Source organism: Durio zibethinus, chromosome 17 (assembly GCF_047325235.1).
Source record: "Durio zibethinus cultivar Kanyao isolate XHJ-2024 chromosome 17, ASM4732523v1, whole genome shotgun sequence".
NCBI classification, from domain to species: Eukaryota; Viridiplantae; Streptophyta; class Magnoliopsida; order Malvales; family Malvaceae; genus Durio; species Durio zibethinus.
Genome location: NC_143178.1, coordinates 20,832,907 through 20,842,870, shown reverse-complemented (window position 1 = coordinate 20,842,870; position 9,964 = coordinate 20,832,907).

Genomic DNA, 9,964 nt, shown 5'->3' with positions numbered 1-9,964 from the left:
GTTTTGATTTTGGGTCAAAAATTCAAATTTTTTTTCTAGGATTTTAGGATTTTTTAGAGCACTAAGGATTTTTTTTCTGATTTTATTAGTTCAAATTCAAATGCTAGGTTTTTAATAGGATTATCTGGGTTTTCATTGAATATTTTGTTGAATTTTTAAAGTTTTCAATGAGGCTAACAGTGGCTAGAGGATTTCCATGGTGGCTAGGTTTTGAGTGCACAATTGTTTCTAGGTAATCTTTAATTTGTTGGTGCCAATTGAATTTTTCGACGTCGACATCTAGGAATTTGGCTAGTTTTTGCAAAATGGTTGAAGTTTTCGGTTGGGTATTCTAGAAAGAATGAGAAGAAAAAAAATTAAAGAGAGAAGGGAACCAGCATATTCGGAAGCAAAAACCAAACTTTTGACTTTTTATACCCATACCAAAACAACACCGTTTTGAAACCTTAACCCGCCTATAACCCATGCGTCACCCATGGATAGTTGCCAACCCAATCGCAAGTATTTTCTTTCTTTTTTTCACCTTATTTTTGTTTTTATTTTATTTTATTTTTTATTTTCATTTTATTTTTATATTTTTATATTTTTACTTATTATTATTTTTTTTATCTTTAGTTATTATTTTACTCATTACTTTAAATTAGAAATTTTATTAATTATTTTTTATAAATGCCTTTACGAATTTTATTTTATTTATTTATTATTAAAATAATAATTAAAATTTGTTTCTAAAGTAAATTCATGAATCCTACCAAACTATTGGATGATTTTTCATGAATTTAAATTTTTATGAATTCTACCAAACTATTAGAGAATTTCATACATCAATTTTTTTATAAAAAAAATTTTATTGAAAAAAATTTTATTTTGATCCTATCAAACTATTGGAGGATTTGGATATTAAATTAAATCTTACTAAACTATTGAAAGATTTAATGTATTTTTTAAAAATAAATTTACAAGAAAATCTCATCAAACTATTAAGAGATTTGCATCAAAAGTAAATCTTACCAAACTATTGAAAGATTTTACTAATTATTTTCTTGAATGAAATACATTAATGAACTTAATGACAGAGCCTCTTCAGAGTGTGACACTAGTCTCCATGAATATTCTTAAGGTGAAAAAATAATCTTAAATTACTTCCAAACTATTGGAGCAAATTTAGGATTAATTTTCAATAATTAAATGATTTGGTAAAATTATAAGAATATTTTAAAGCTTGGATAATTTGAAATAAAACTAGTACGTCCTTTGGATGGGCACTGTGAAGGTGTTAAACCGTCATCACGTGTAACTATACTTCAAACCTAAAATCTTGTTTTGTGGACTAGAATCTACTATTTAAAGATACTTAAGTCAATTTTGAAACTCCTTTTTAAATGGGATAAATTCTATCAGATGGCTAATTGCACTTAATAAAAAAAGATTGATGGCAACTCCTTAAAATCTATGTCTTAGGTAGGTTCACGGACCTATACATTATGATAGTTTAGTGATTCCACTGGGAACATTGAGAGTCAGGCTAGTAAAGAATTTCTTGTTATGCAAGCCTAACCTAATAAATTCAAGAATTTTTTTCTCCTTGTTTGTATTTTATTTGTTTTATTTATTTATTCATTTTGTATATCTATCATTCATTTGTACATACATAACATGAGCTCTATACTTGAGTTTTGTTCTTTAAGAGGGATTAAAATACCTACGCTTTCATGAGATTTCATGTTTCTATATGGGCTAGCAAAAAAACTCTCACTAAATTGAACCATTTCTACTTGTAGGCTATAATGGGTGATAATTTGGATGCCTTACTACTCTATAATGGATATGATGTAAGAAACAATTTGGGAACCCCTAGATTGTCAAACTTTTAGACTTAGCATGTAAGTAAACCCTAAGGGTCTGAACCTAAGTTAGAGCCATATCTTCTCTTTATATTAAAATTTTCTAAATAAGGCCTATGAAGGGATGTTTATTTTGCTTATAAATTTATTTATTATTTTTGTATATATTATTTGCATACTAACAATTTGTGTGGTTCTTTGTATTTATATATTGATCCTTGTATGCCTATTAACCCCTTTATCTTTAATTATGCGTACATTCACATCATTAGTTATATCATAAGGAGTAATTGCCACGAAATAATTTTAACAAAGAAAGTCTTAATTACATCCATGAAAAGCCTAGCAAAGTCCTCTACTGGCCTAAAAAGGGAGTGTGAATAGTTGAAACTTGCAAACAAAAGGCTAAAAAGGAAAGTTTAAGTGCTCAAACAAGAAGATGATGAATCAAAGAGTTTGTTCACTAACCTTAACACAATACGGTCATCCACTAATCGAGAACTAACCCAACTTTTGAAAGAAAATGGAAAGTTGCAAGCAAAGCTACAAAAAAAAAGAAAAGGCACTCTCTGACGCACAAAAGCACATCCGAATGCTGAATAGAGTGGTGGTGAAAATTGAAACACAAATGGGTCTGTGAATAAAAATGTGAGCAATTAAAATAGGAATATGTGAAGAAGCATAACTAGTTGGAGTCCTTGGTTGATCAAATCACTATTGTTGCTTACGAAGCCAAAAACATGGTAGAAAATGTCAAAGAATGAAAGATAAAGATGCTACTAGTGGGAGTACATGGTCAAGAACTGCTAGATTTCCTTAATGATATACAAAGCCAATATCGATAAATTAGGGATTTTTTTCTTCAACAAATTATAGACTTTTTATGGATGTAATATTGGATTCAATTAGAAATAACTTTTTAATTCAATAAAGATTTTTTTTGTTAGCATATGGTGAATTCTCCTTATTGCATTCATGTATTATCTGCAATGAATTCTTCTTATTACATTCATGCATTATTTACATTCATTCTTATGCATAATCTGATGGCCATATAAGCATCACTTTAAATCTGCACCTTAATTATGAGAAATTTAGGTTCAAGGATAGCTCGATCAACTCACCACAAGTACAACACTCGAGCTCAAGCCAAAAGAATGAAGCAAGATAATGCAAGCCATGTTGATAAATTGAAAAGAGCTCAAAAGAAAATCAAGGAAAAACTGAGCAAAATCCTTGAAGCTTTGGGAAGATGAATAAAGGAAAGGCAATAAAGGAAGACATTTGGCATAAAGTTACTAATCCTTTATATTCTTCAGGTTATGGCCCGTATCAGGCCCAATTTACTCAAAGTTGCCCACCACAACATTCCACATTTCCTACAAGCTCAAGAATGCCACATTCACCTAGCCAAGGAAATGTTCAAAGTTATGTTAACCTTCCCTTTATTGAAAAGGCATTTAAATCAGTCCAAGTTTCTAATTTGGATATCTTAAAAGAAAAACTAAAATTAAAGGTGGTTGAGTTTTTTAAAGGACTCTAAAGTTAATCACATGATGAATATGCTCGATAAGAGACAGCAAGCTATGGAAAGCATTAATTTTTACTATTTTATGGATGCTATTGGGCTTTGTTTGGTACTATATGTGATGATACCCCTAAAGTTTAAGGTATCAAAGTTTAAAAAATATGACAGTACAAAATGCCACATCACGCATGTTACAATGTTTTACTGTAAAATGGTAGCTTAAGCTAGTAAAGAAAAGTTTCTCATGCATATATTTCAATATAGTTTGACTGGTTCTACTGTAAAGTGGTATGTCTAGTTAGATAGAACTCGTACATGATCATAAAAGGATTTGACCTACTTTTCTTTACAAATTGATTTAGCCCTTGATCATCAATCAGTATTACCACATAATTGATTTAGCCCTTGATCATCTTTCTTTACAAAGCATGAAAAAGAAGGCAATAGAGTCTTTCAAAAAATATACCCAACGATAGAGGGATATGGCTACTCAAATTCAACCTTCTTTGATCAAGAAAAAAATAATTATCTTGTTTGTAAGTACCTTGAAAACACCCTATTATGAGAAAATGGTAGAAATGCAACAAAAAACTTTGCTTATATGGTGATCTTATGAAAGATTATTGAAAATGCCATCAAGGGTGGCAAACTTGAAGAAGAAGAAGTTAGCAATACTAAGAAAGATGGGATGCTTAAAAAAAAGAAGTTAAAACCTAAGCCATGAGTTTTTAGGGCCAATAGTTCAAAGGGTATGCTCCATATCCATCATATGTTCATCTTGCTTACTACCCGACAATCAATAATATTGCACAAGTTCCTTACCAGACTCAGTACCTAACCATGAATAACATCTACCCAAGCCCTTATCAACTAGCCTTTCAAGCACCTACATATGGGCCTAATCCTGTCAGTACACCAATTTCAAGGCCTAATAATCAAGTGAGTGATTTGAAAATATCCAGTGACAATCAAGAGAGAGTTTAAGTTGATCCTATCCCCACAACTTATATTAAGCTATTTTTAGAATTGGTTAAAAATGACCTAGTATCCCTAGTTCTTTTAGAACCACTAAAGTTGCCTTATCCCAAATAGTACAATGTTAATGGCACATGTGATTACCATAATGGAAATATGGGTCATTCTATAGAAACTTACCCAGCTTTCAAGCACAATGTGCAAAATTTGATCCAAGCAGGCTTTGTAAGTTTCAGCAAATCAGGGGAACTAAATGTACACAAAAGCTCTGTGCTTGGTTACCTAAAGGCATAATTTTGGAAAGGATTTGAAAAGGTTGATTGAAATTGCTTGTCATTTAAATTTTTTTTTTATATGATAGACTTCTTTTATTGTACTCTAATTTCATATTATTTTTCATCATTTTAATAAAAGTGACAGATCTAATGTATTTTCATAACATTTCTTCTTTTGTGTGAATCACTATTATATACTTTTACCTTCTCATATCTATTCTTTATAATGAATGTTCTGACAGTCATTTTAATAATTCAAAATTCGATTTTAAAAATATCATTCATGATGATATGATTGATAAATTAGCTTATTGATTTAGTGGGACTACTGAATAAAAGAAGATAAATTTGGTGAAAATTTTCGCTTATTGAAAAGTGAAAGCAATCATGATCTTTGTAATGGTTTATTCACAAATCTATTTTTTGTCAACCAATGTTCTCTATTGAGAGTATTCATGCTGGAAATGATAAATTACCATTTTTCTTCTACCTTTCACAAAATGAGTGACATTATCCTCTACTTTCCTATTTGAACTTGTTAATTTTTTTTTTTAAAAACCCTAACCAAGGATCACCCCGCATTAGAAAAAAGTTTGAGAAGCATTGTTTACAAAAAAAAAAATGAAGATCCTTAGTGATTTTAGGGGCAAAGCTCTTTTGTACTCAAACCTTTTTGAAAAATGATGAAAAGTACAAAAAAAAAAGATAAAAAAAAAAAAGAAAGAAAAGGAAAAGAAAAAGAAATTGATGGGATAAAATGTTAAGGTGTCCTACATGGAAAGAAATTATCCTTAGTTTTGATTACCCTTCAAATATAATTTGGGCTTATTTTGTCTATTTTTTTCCTAACCCCTCACCCTAGCCTACATTACATCTCTTAAAAGTCTATTTTGATCGAATGTGAATACTTAAATTTGAGAATTATGAATTGAACTAAGGCTTTGCCATTGGATTGTTCGGAATTTCATTCATGGTGTCACTAATGGATCAAGGGGAAAGAGAAATGAGAAGAAAATATGAGAAAAATATGTGCAAAAAAATGAAAAAAAAATAAAAAGCAAAAAAAAAAAAAAAGAAGGAAGACTTATATTGAAAACCCAAAATGGCGGTTTAAGTGAAGATGAAAACTTTGAAAATAGCTTCATGTGAGGATCTTAGGAATAAGGATAATGATTGGCTCAAAGATTATGGATATTGATGGAATGCGTTTTTGAAAAAGAATTCTGAGTTAAAGTTCAAAATTGTCTAAACAGTTATTATTTTGGATGTTAATACCCTATTTCCATAGTATTTTACTTTTGTTCACCTTTAATTTGCTATTGGCTGACTTTTTTTTTATCATGAATACCCATTTTTCTTGTTTGCATCCCTTGAATGAGCTGAGAAAATGTATCATGTGTGTCATAAATTGGAATGATGATAAATAAATGAATGACAATGTTCATAAAAGATTTTTTTTATTCTTTTGAAAGAAATCTAAGATGATAGAAATGAAAGAAGCTTGAGAAAATTATTTGAAAAAGGCAAATAAATTTACCCAAAGATGAATACAATGATAGATTGGTCAACATAATTGTGATCAGATAAGGAAAATGATAGGGATCAATTGATAGAATTTATTCTAAAATCATTAATGCTAAGAAGTTAAAAGGGAATATAAAAGATAGTGGAGTCTTGAGAACCTTCTTACCATAATTGAAATTTCATGGCATAGATTTAGTGACATCTGCATTACATACAATGTGTTTACATTATTTTTTTAAATCTTTGATAATTGCATTTGCATCATGGTTGAGGCATGCATTTGTATCATGTAGAGAACATTTGAATCATAGTATGACATTTGCTTTATTAAGATGCATTTGTATCATTTAGTGAGAATCTGGATTGTAACATTTGCAACATATAACAGACATTTGCATACAAATTTTGATTTTAATGGGAGAAAATGATTGACTTTGGATTCCTCAAATGAGGAAGATCTTTCATGAAAAGATTTTTTTTACAAGAAAAACTTTCAAACTTTTAAAGTTACTAAGCCATTGTTTAAAAAAGCTTTTCGAATGAGAATCTTTAAAATTTTAGATGTGAATCAGCAAAATTTTTCAAATGTGAATCTTTAAAATTTTGGATGTGAAACCCAAAAATTTTTTGGATAAGAATCTTTGGAATTTTAGTTATGAAATATCTAAAATTTCTCGAATATGAATATTTGAAAATTTGGATGTGAAAACCAAAAATTTTTCGGATGAAAATTTTTGACATTTTGGTTCTAAAATATTTGAAACTTTGGATGTGAATCCTAAAATTTTTGGAATGAGAATCTTTGAAATTTTGGATGTGAACCTCTAAAATTTTTCACATATGGATCTTTGAAATTTTTTATGTGAAACCCTAAAATTTTTAGGATGAGAATTGTTGAAATTTTGGTTGTGAAATATTAAAATTTTTGAAATTTTTTGTGTGAATCTCTAAAATTTTCAAATCGAAATCTTTAACTTTTGGGTGAATTTCTAAAATTTTCAAATGAAAATCTTTGAATTTTAGCAGGTAAGTCTTGAAATCTTTGATCCATGAATTTTTTTTTAAACTTTAAATCTTTTCAATGCGAATCTTTGAATCCTGTATGTGAATTATGGTTCATGAATCTTTACAATGATGAAATTCTTGCAAATATGAAATTCTTACGAATTTGAAGTTCTTGTGAACTTGCATTCTTGTGAATCTAAACATTTGCAAATCTTTGATTTCTTGCAAACCTTAAACTCTAGCAAACCTGAACTTTTTGAGAATCTAAAGTCCTTAAGATTCTGAATTCTTACTAATCTAAAGTTTTTGCAAATCTAAAAGTTTTGCAAATTTTTAAAATCTTGTGAATCTGAATTTTGTCAAATTTGCCATTCTTGTGAATTTGAAACCCTTGCAAATCTAGAATCTTTGCGAAATTTGAAACCTTATGAATCTAGAACCTCTGTAAAATTTTGAATACTACGAATCTTCAATCTTTGTGAATATAAAACTTCTAAGAATCTGGAGTCATTTACGAATTTTGAAATCTTTACGAATCTTGAAACCTTTGTGAATCTTGAATCTTTGCAAATTTTGAAATCATTACAAAACTTTTACAAATCTTGGAGTCTTAGAATCTTTCAATTCTTGTTATGGATCTTTGCAAATCTTTGAAAATTTTGTGAACCCATGAATTTTCAAATTGTGAATATTTGGATGTCAAATTTCATTTTGTCTGAACCTGAACAAAATGGATGTCTTTTGTCTTTACACAATTCCTATTTCACAGAAACTGTGCAAATATAGGCAACTGTAAATACCACATTTTGTCTGAGATTTTTTCAGGATCGATAATTAGTTTCAACTATAAATTGGGCCCAATTGGGAAGCTTTGGGCTTAATAAAAATATTTTACTTTTAATTTTAATTTTAATTTTAATTTTAATTTGATTTGTTTTTTTATTAATTTAAAAATTAAAAAAAAGGTCAGAGTATTAAAAAGGAAAAAAAAAAGTTAGAAAATGAAAAAAACAAAGTTTGAAAATCTTGATTTAATCCTTTTAGGCTTAATTTAGCAAAACCAAATGAATTCACAAGAACAAATCACAAGAAAAACCTAGATTAACTAGTTTACTTTCTATAAAACCAACAACAATCAACCACAAAAAGGGCAAAAAAAATCATATAGGGGAAAAAATCATATAGGGACAAGAGGCATAACACAATCTGGCAAATGTAGTTTGTTTTCTAGGGTTAGTGTTGAGTTTTGGAAATTTTTATTTCAGATTCTGGGTTCTTGCGAAAAGGGTTTTGATTTTTTTCTTAGAATTTTAGAATTTGAAAATTTGAATTTTTTGGGTTGATAGAGGTTATTTGGAAAATAGTTTAGTTTTTTTTTTTTTTTAGAGATTGGTGGAATTCATTTAAATTTCTAGAAGTTCAAATTTTTAGGCATGGGAAACTTCTGGGTATTTAGTTTAATTCTAGGTTAGTTTTGATTTTAGGGTTTTAATTATGGGTTGGAAAGTCAATTTTTTTCTGGGATTTTTGGATTATGGGGAGTACTAGGGATTATTTTTTATTATCTAGGTTCAAATTCAAAATCTAGGTTTTAACTTGGATTATTTGGGTTTTCATTGAATATTCTATTGAATTTTTAAAGTTTTTGGTGAAGCTAACAGTGGCCGAAGGGTTTCCATGGTGGTTGGGTTCTAAAGTCCATGGTTGTTTTTGGGTTACCTGGAATTTGTCGATGCCATTTGAATTTTCCAGCACCGACATCTTAGAATTTGGCTTGTTTTAAAAGGTTAAAGTTTCCAATTGGGTATTCTAGAGAGATAAAGGAGAAAAAATTTAGAGAAAGAGAGGGGAGTAGTACATTCTAAAGAAAAAACCAAACTTTTGACCTTTTATACCTACACCAAAACAACACCATTTTGGAACCCTGACCTGCGTGAACCCGCATATAACTTGTATGTCATCCATGGACGGTACCTGACTTGATCACAGGTATTTGCTTTCCTTTTTTCATCCTATTTTTCATTTTTATTTTATTTTATTTTATTTTCATTTTATTTTTATATTTTTTTTACTTATTATTATTATTTTCATCCTTAATTATTATTTTACTCATTACTTTAAATTTGAAATCTTATTATTTATTTTTTTAAAATGCCTTTATGAATTTCATTTTATTTATTTATTATTAAAATAATAACTAAAAAAATGTTTCTAAAGAAAAATTCGTGAATCCTATCAAACTGTTGAAAAATTTTTTGTGAACTTAAATTTTTATGATTTCTACCAAACTATTAGAGAATTTCATAAATCAATTTTTTTATAAAAAATCATTAGAAAAATATCTTGTTTTGATCCTACCAAATTATTAAAGGATTTGCATTTTAAATTAAATCTTACCAAACTATTGAAAGATTTAATGAGTTTTCTAAAAATAAACTTATGAAAAAATCTTACTAAATTATTGGAAGATCTGCATCAAAAGTAAATCTTACCAAACTATTGAAAGATTTTACTGATTGCTTTCTTAAATGAAATATATTAATGAACTCGACAACAAAGTCTCTTCAGAGTGTGACACTAATCTCCATGAATACTCTTAAGATGAGAAAATCATCTTAAATTGCTACCAAACTATTAGAGCAAATTTAGGATTAATTTTCAATAATTAATAATTTGGTAAAATTATAAGAATATTTTAAGGCTTGGAGAATTTGAAATCAAACTAGTACCATTTTTTGAATGGGTGCTGTGGGGTGTTATAACCTTTCTCATGCGTAACCACACTACCAAACCTAAAATCTAGTTTCGTGAAC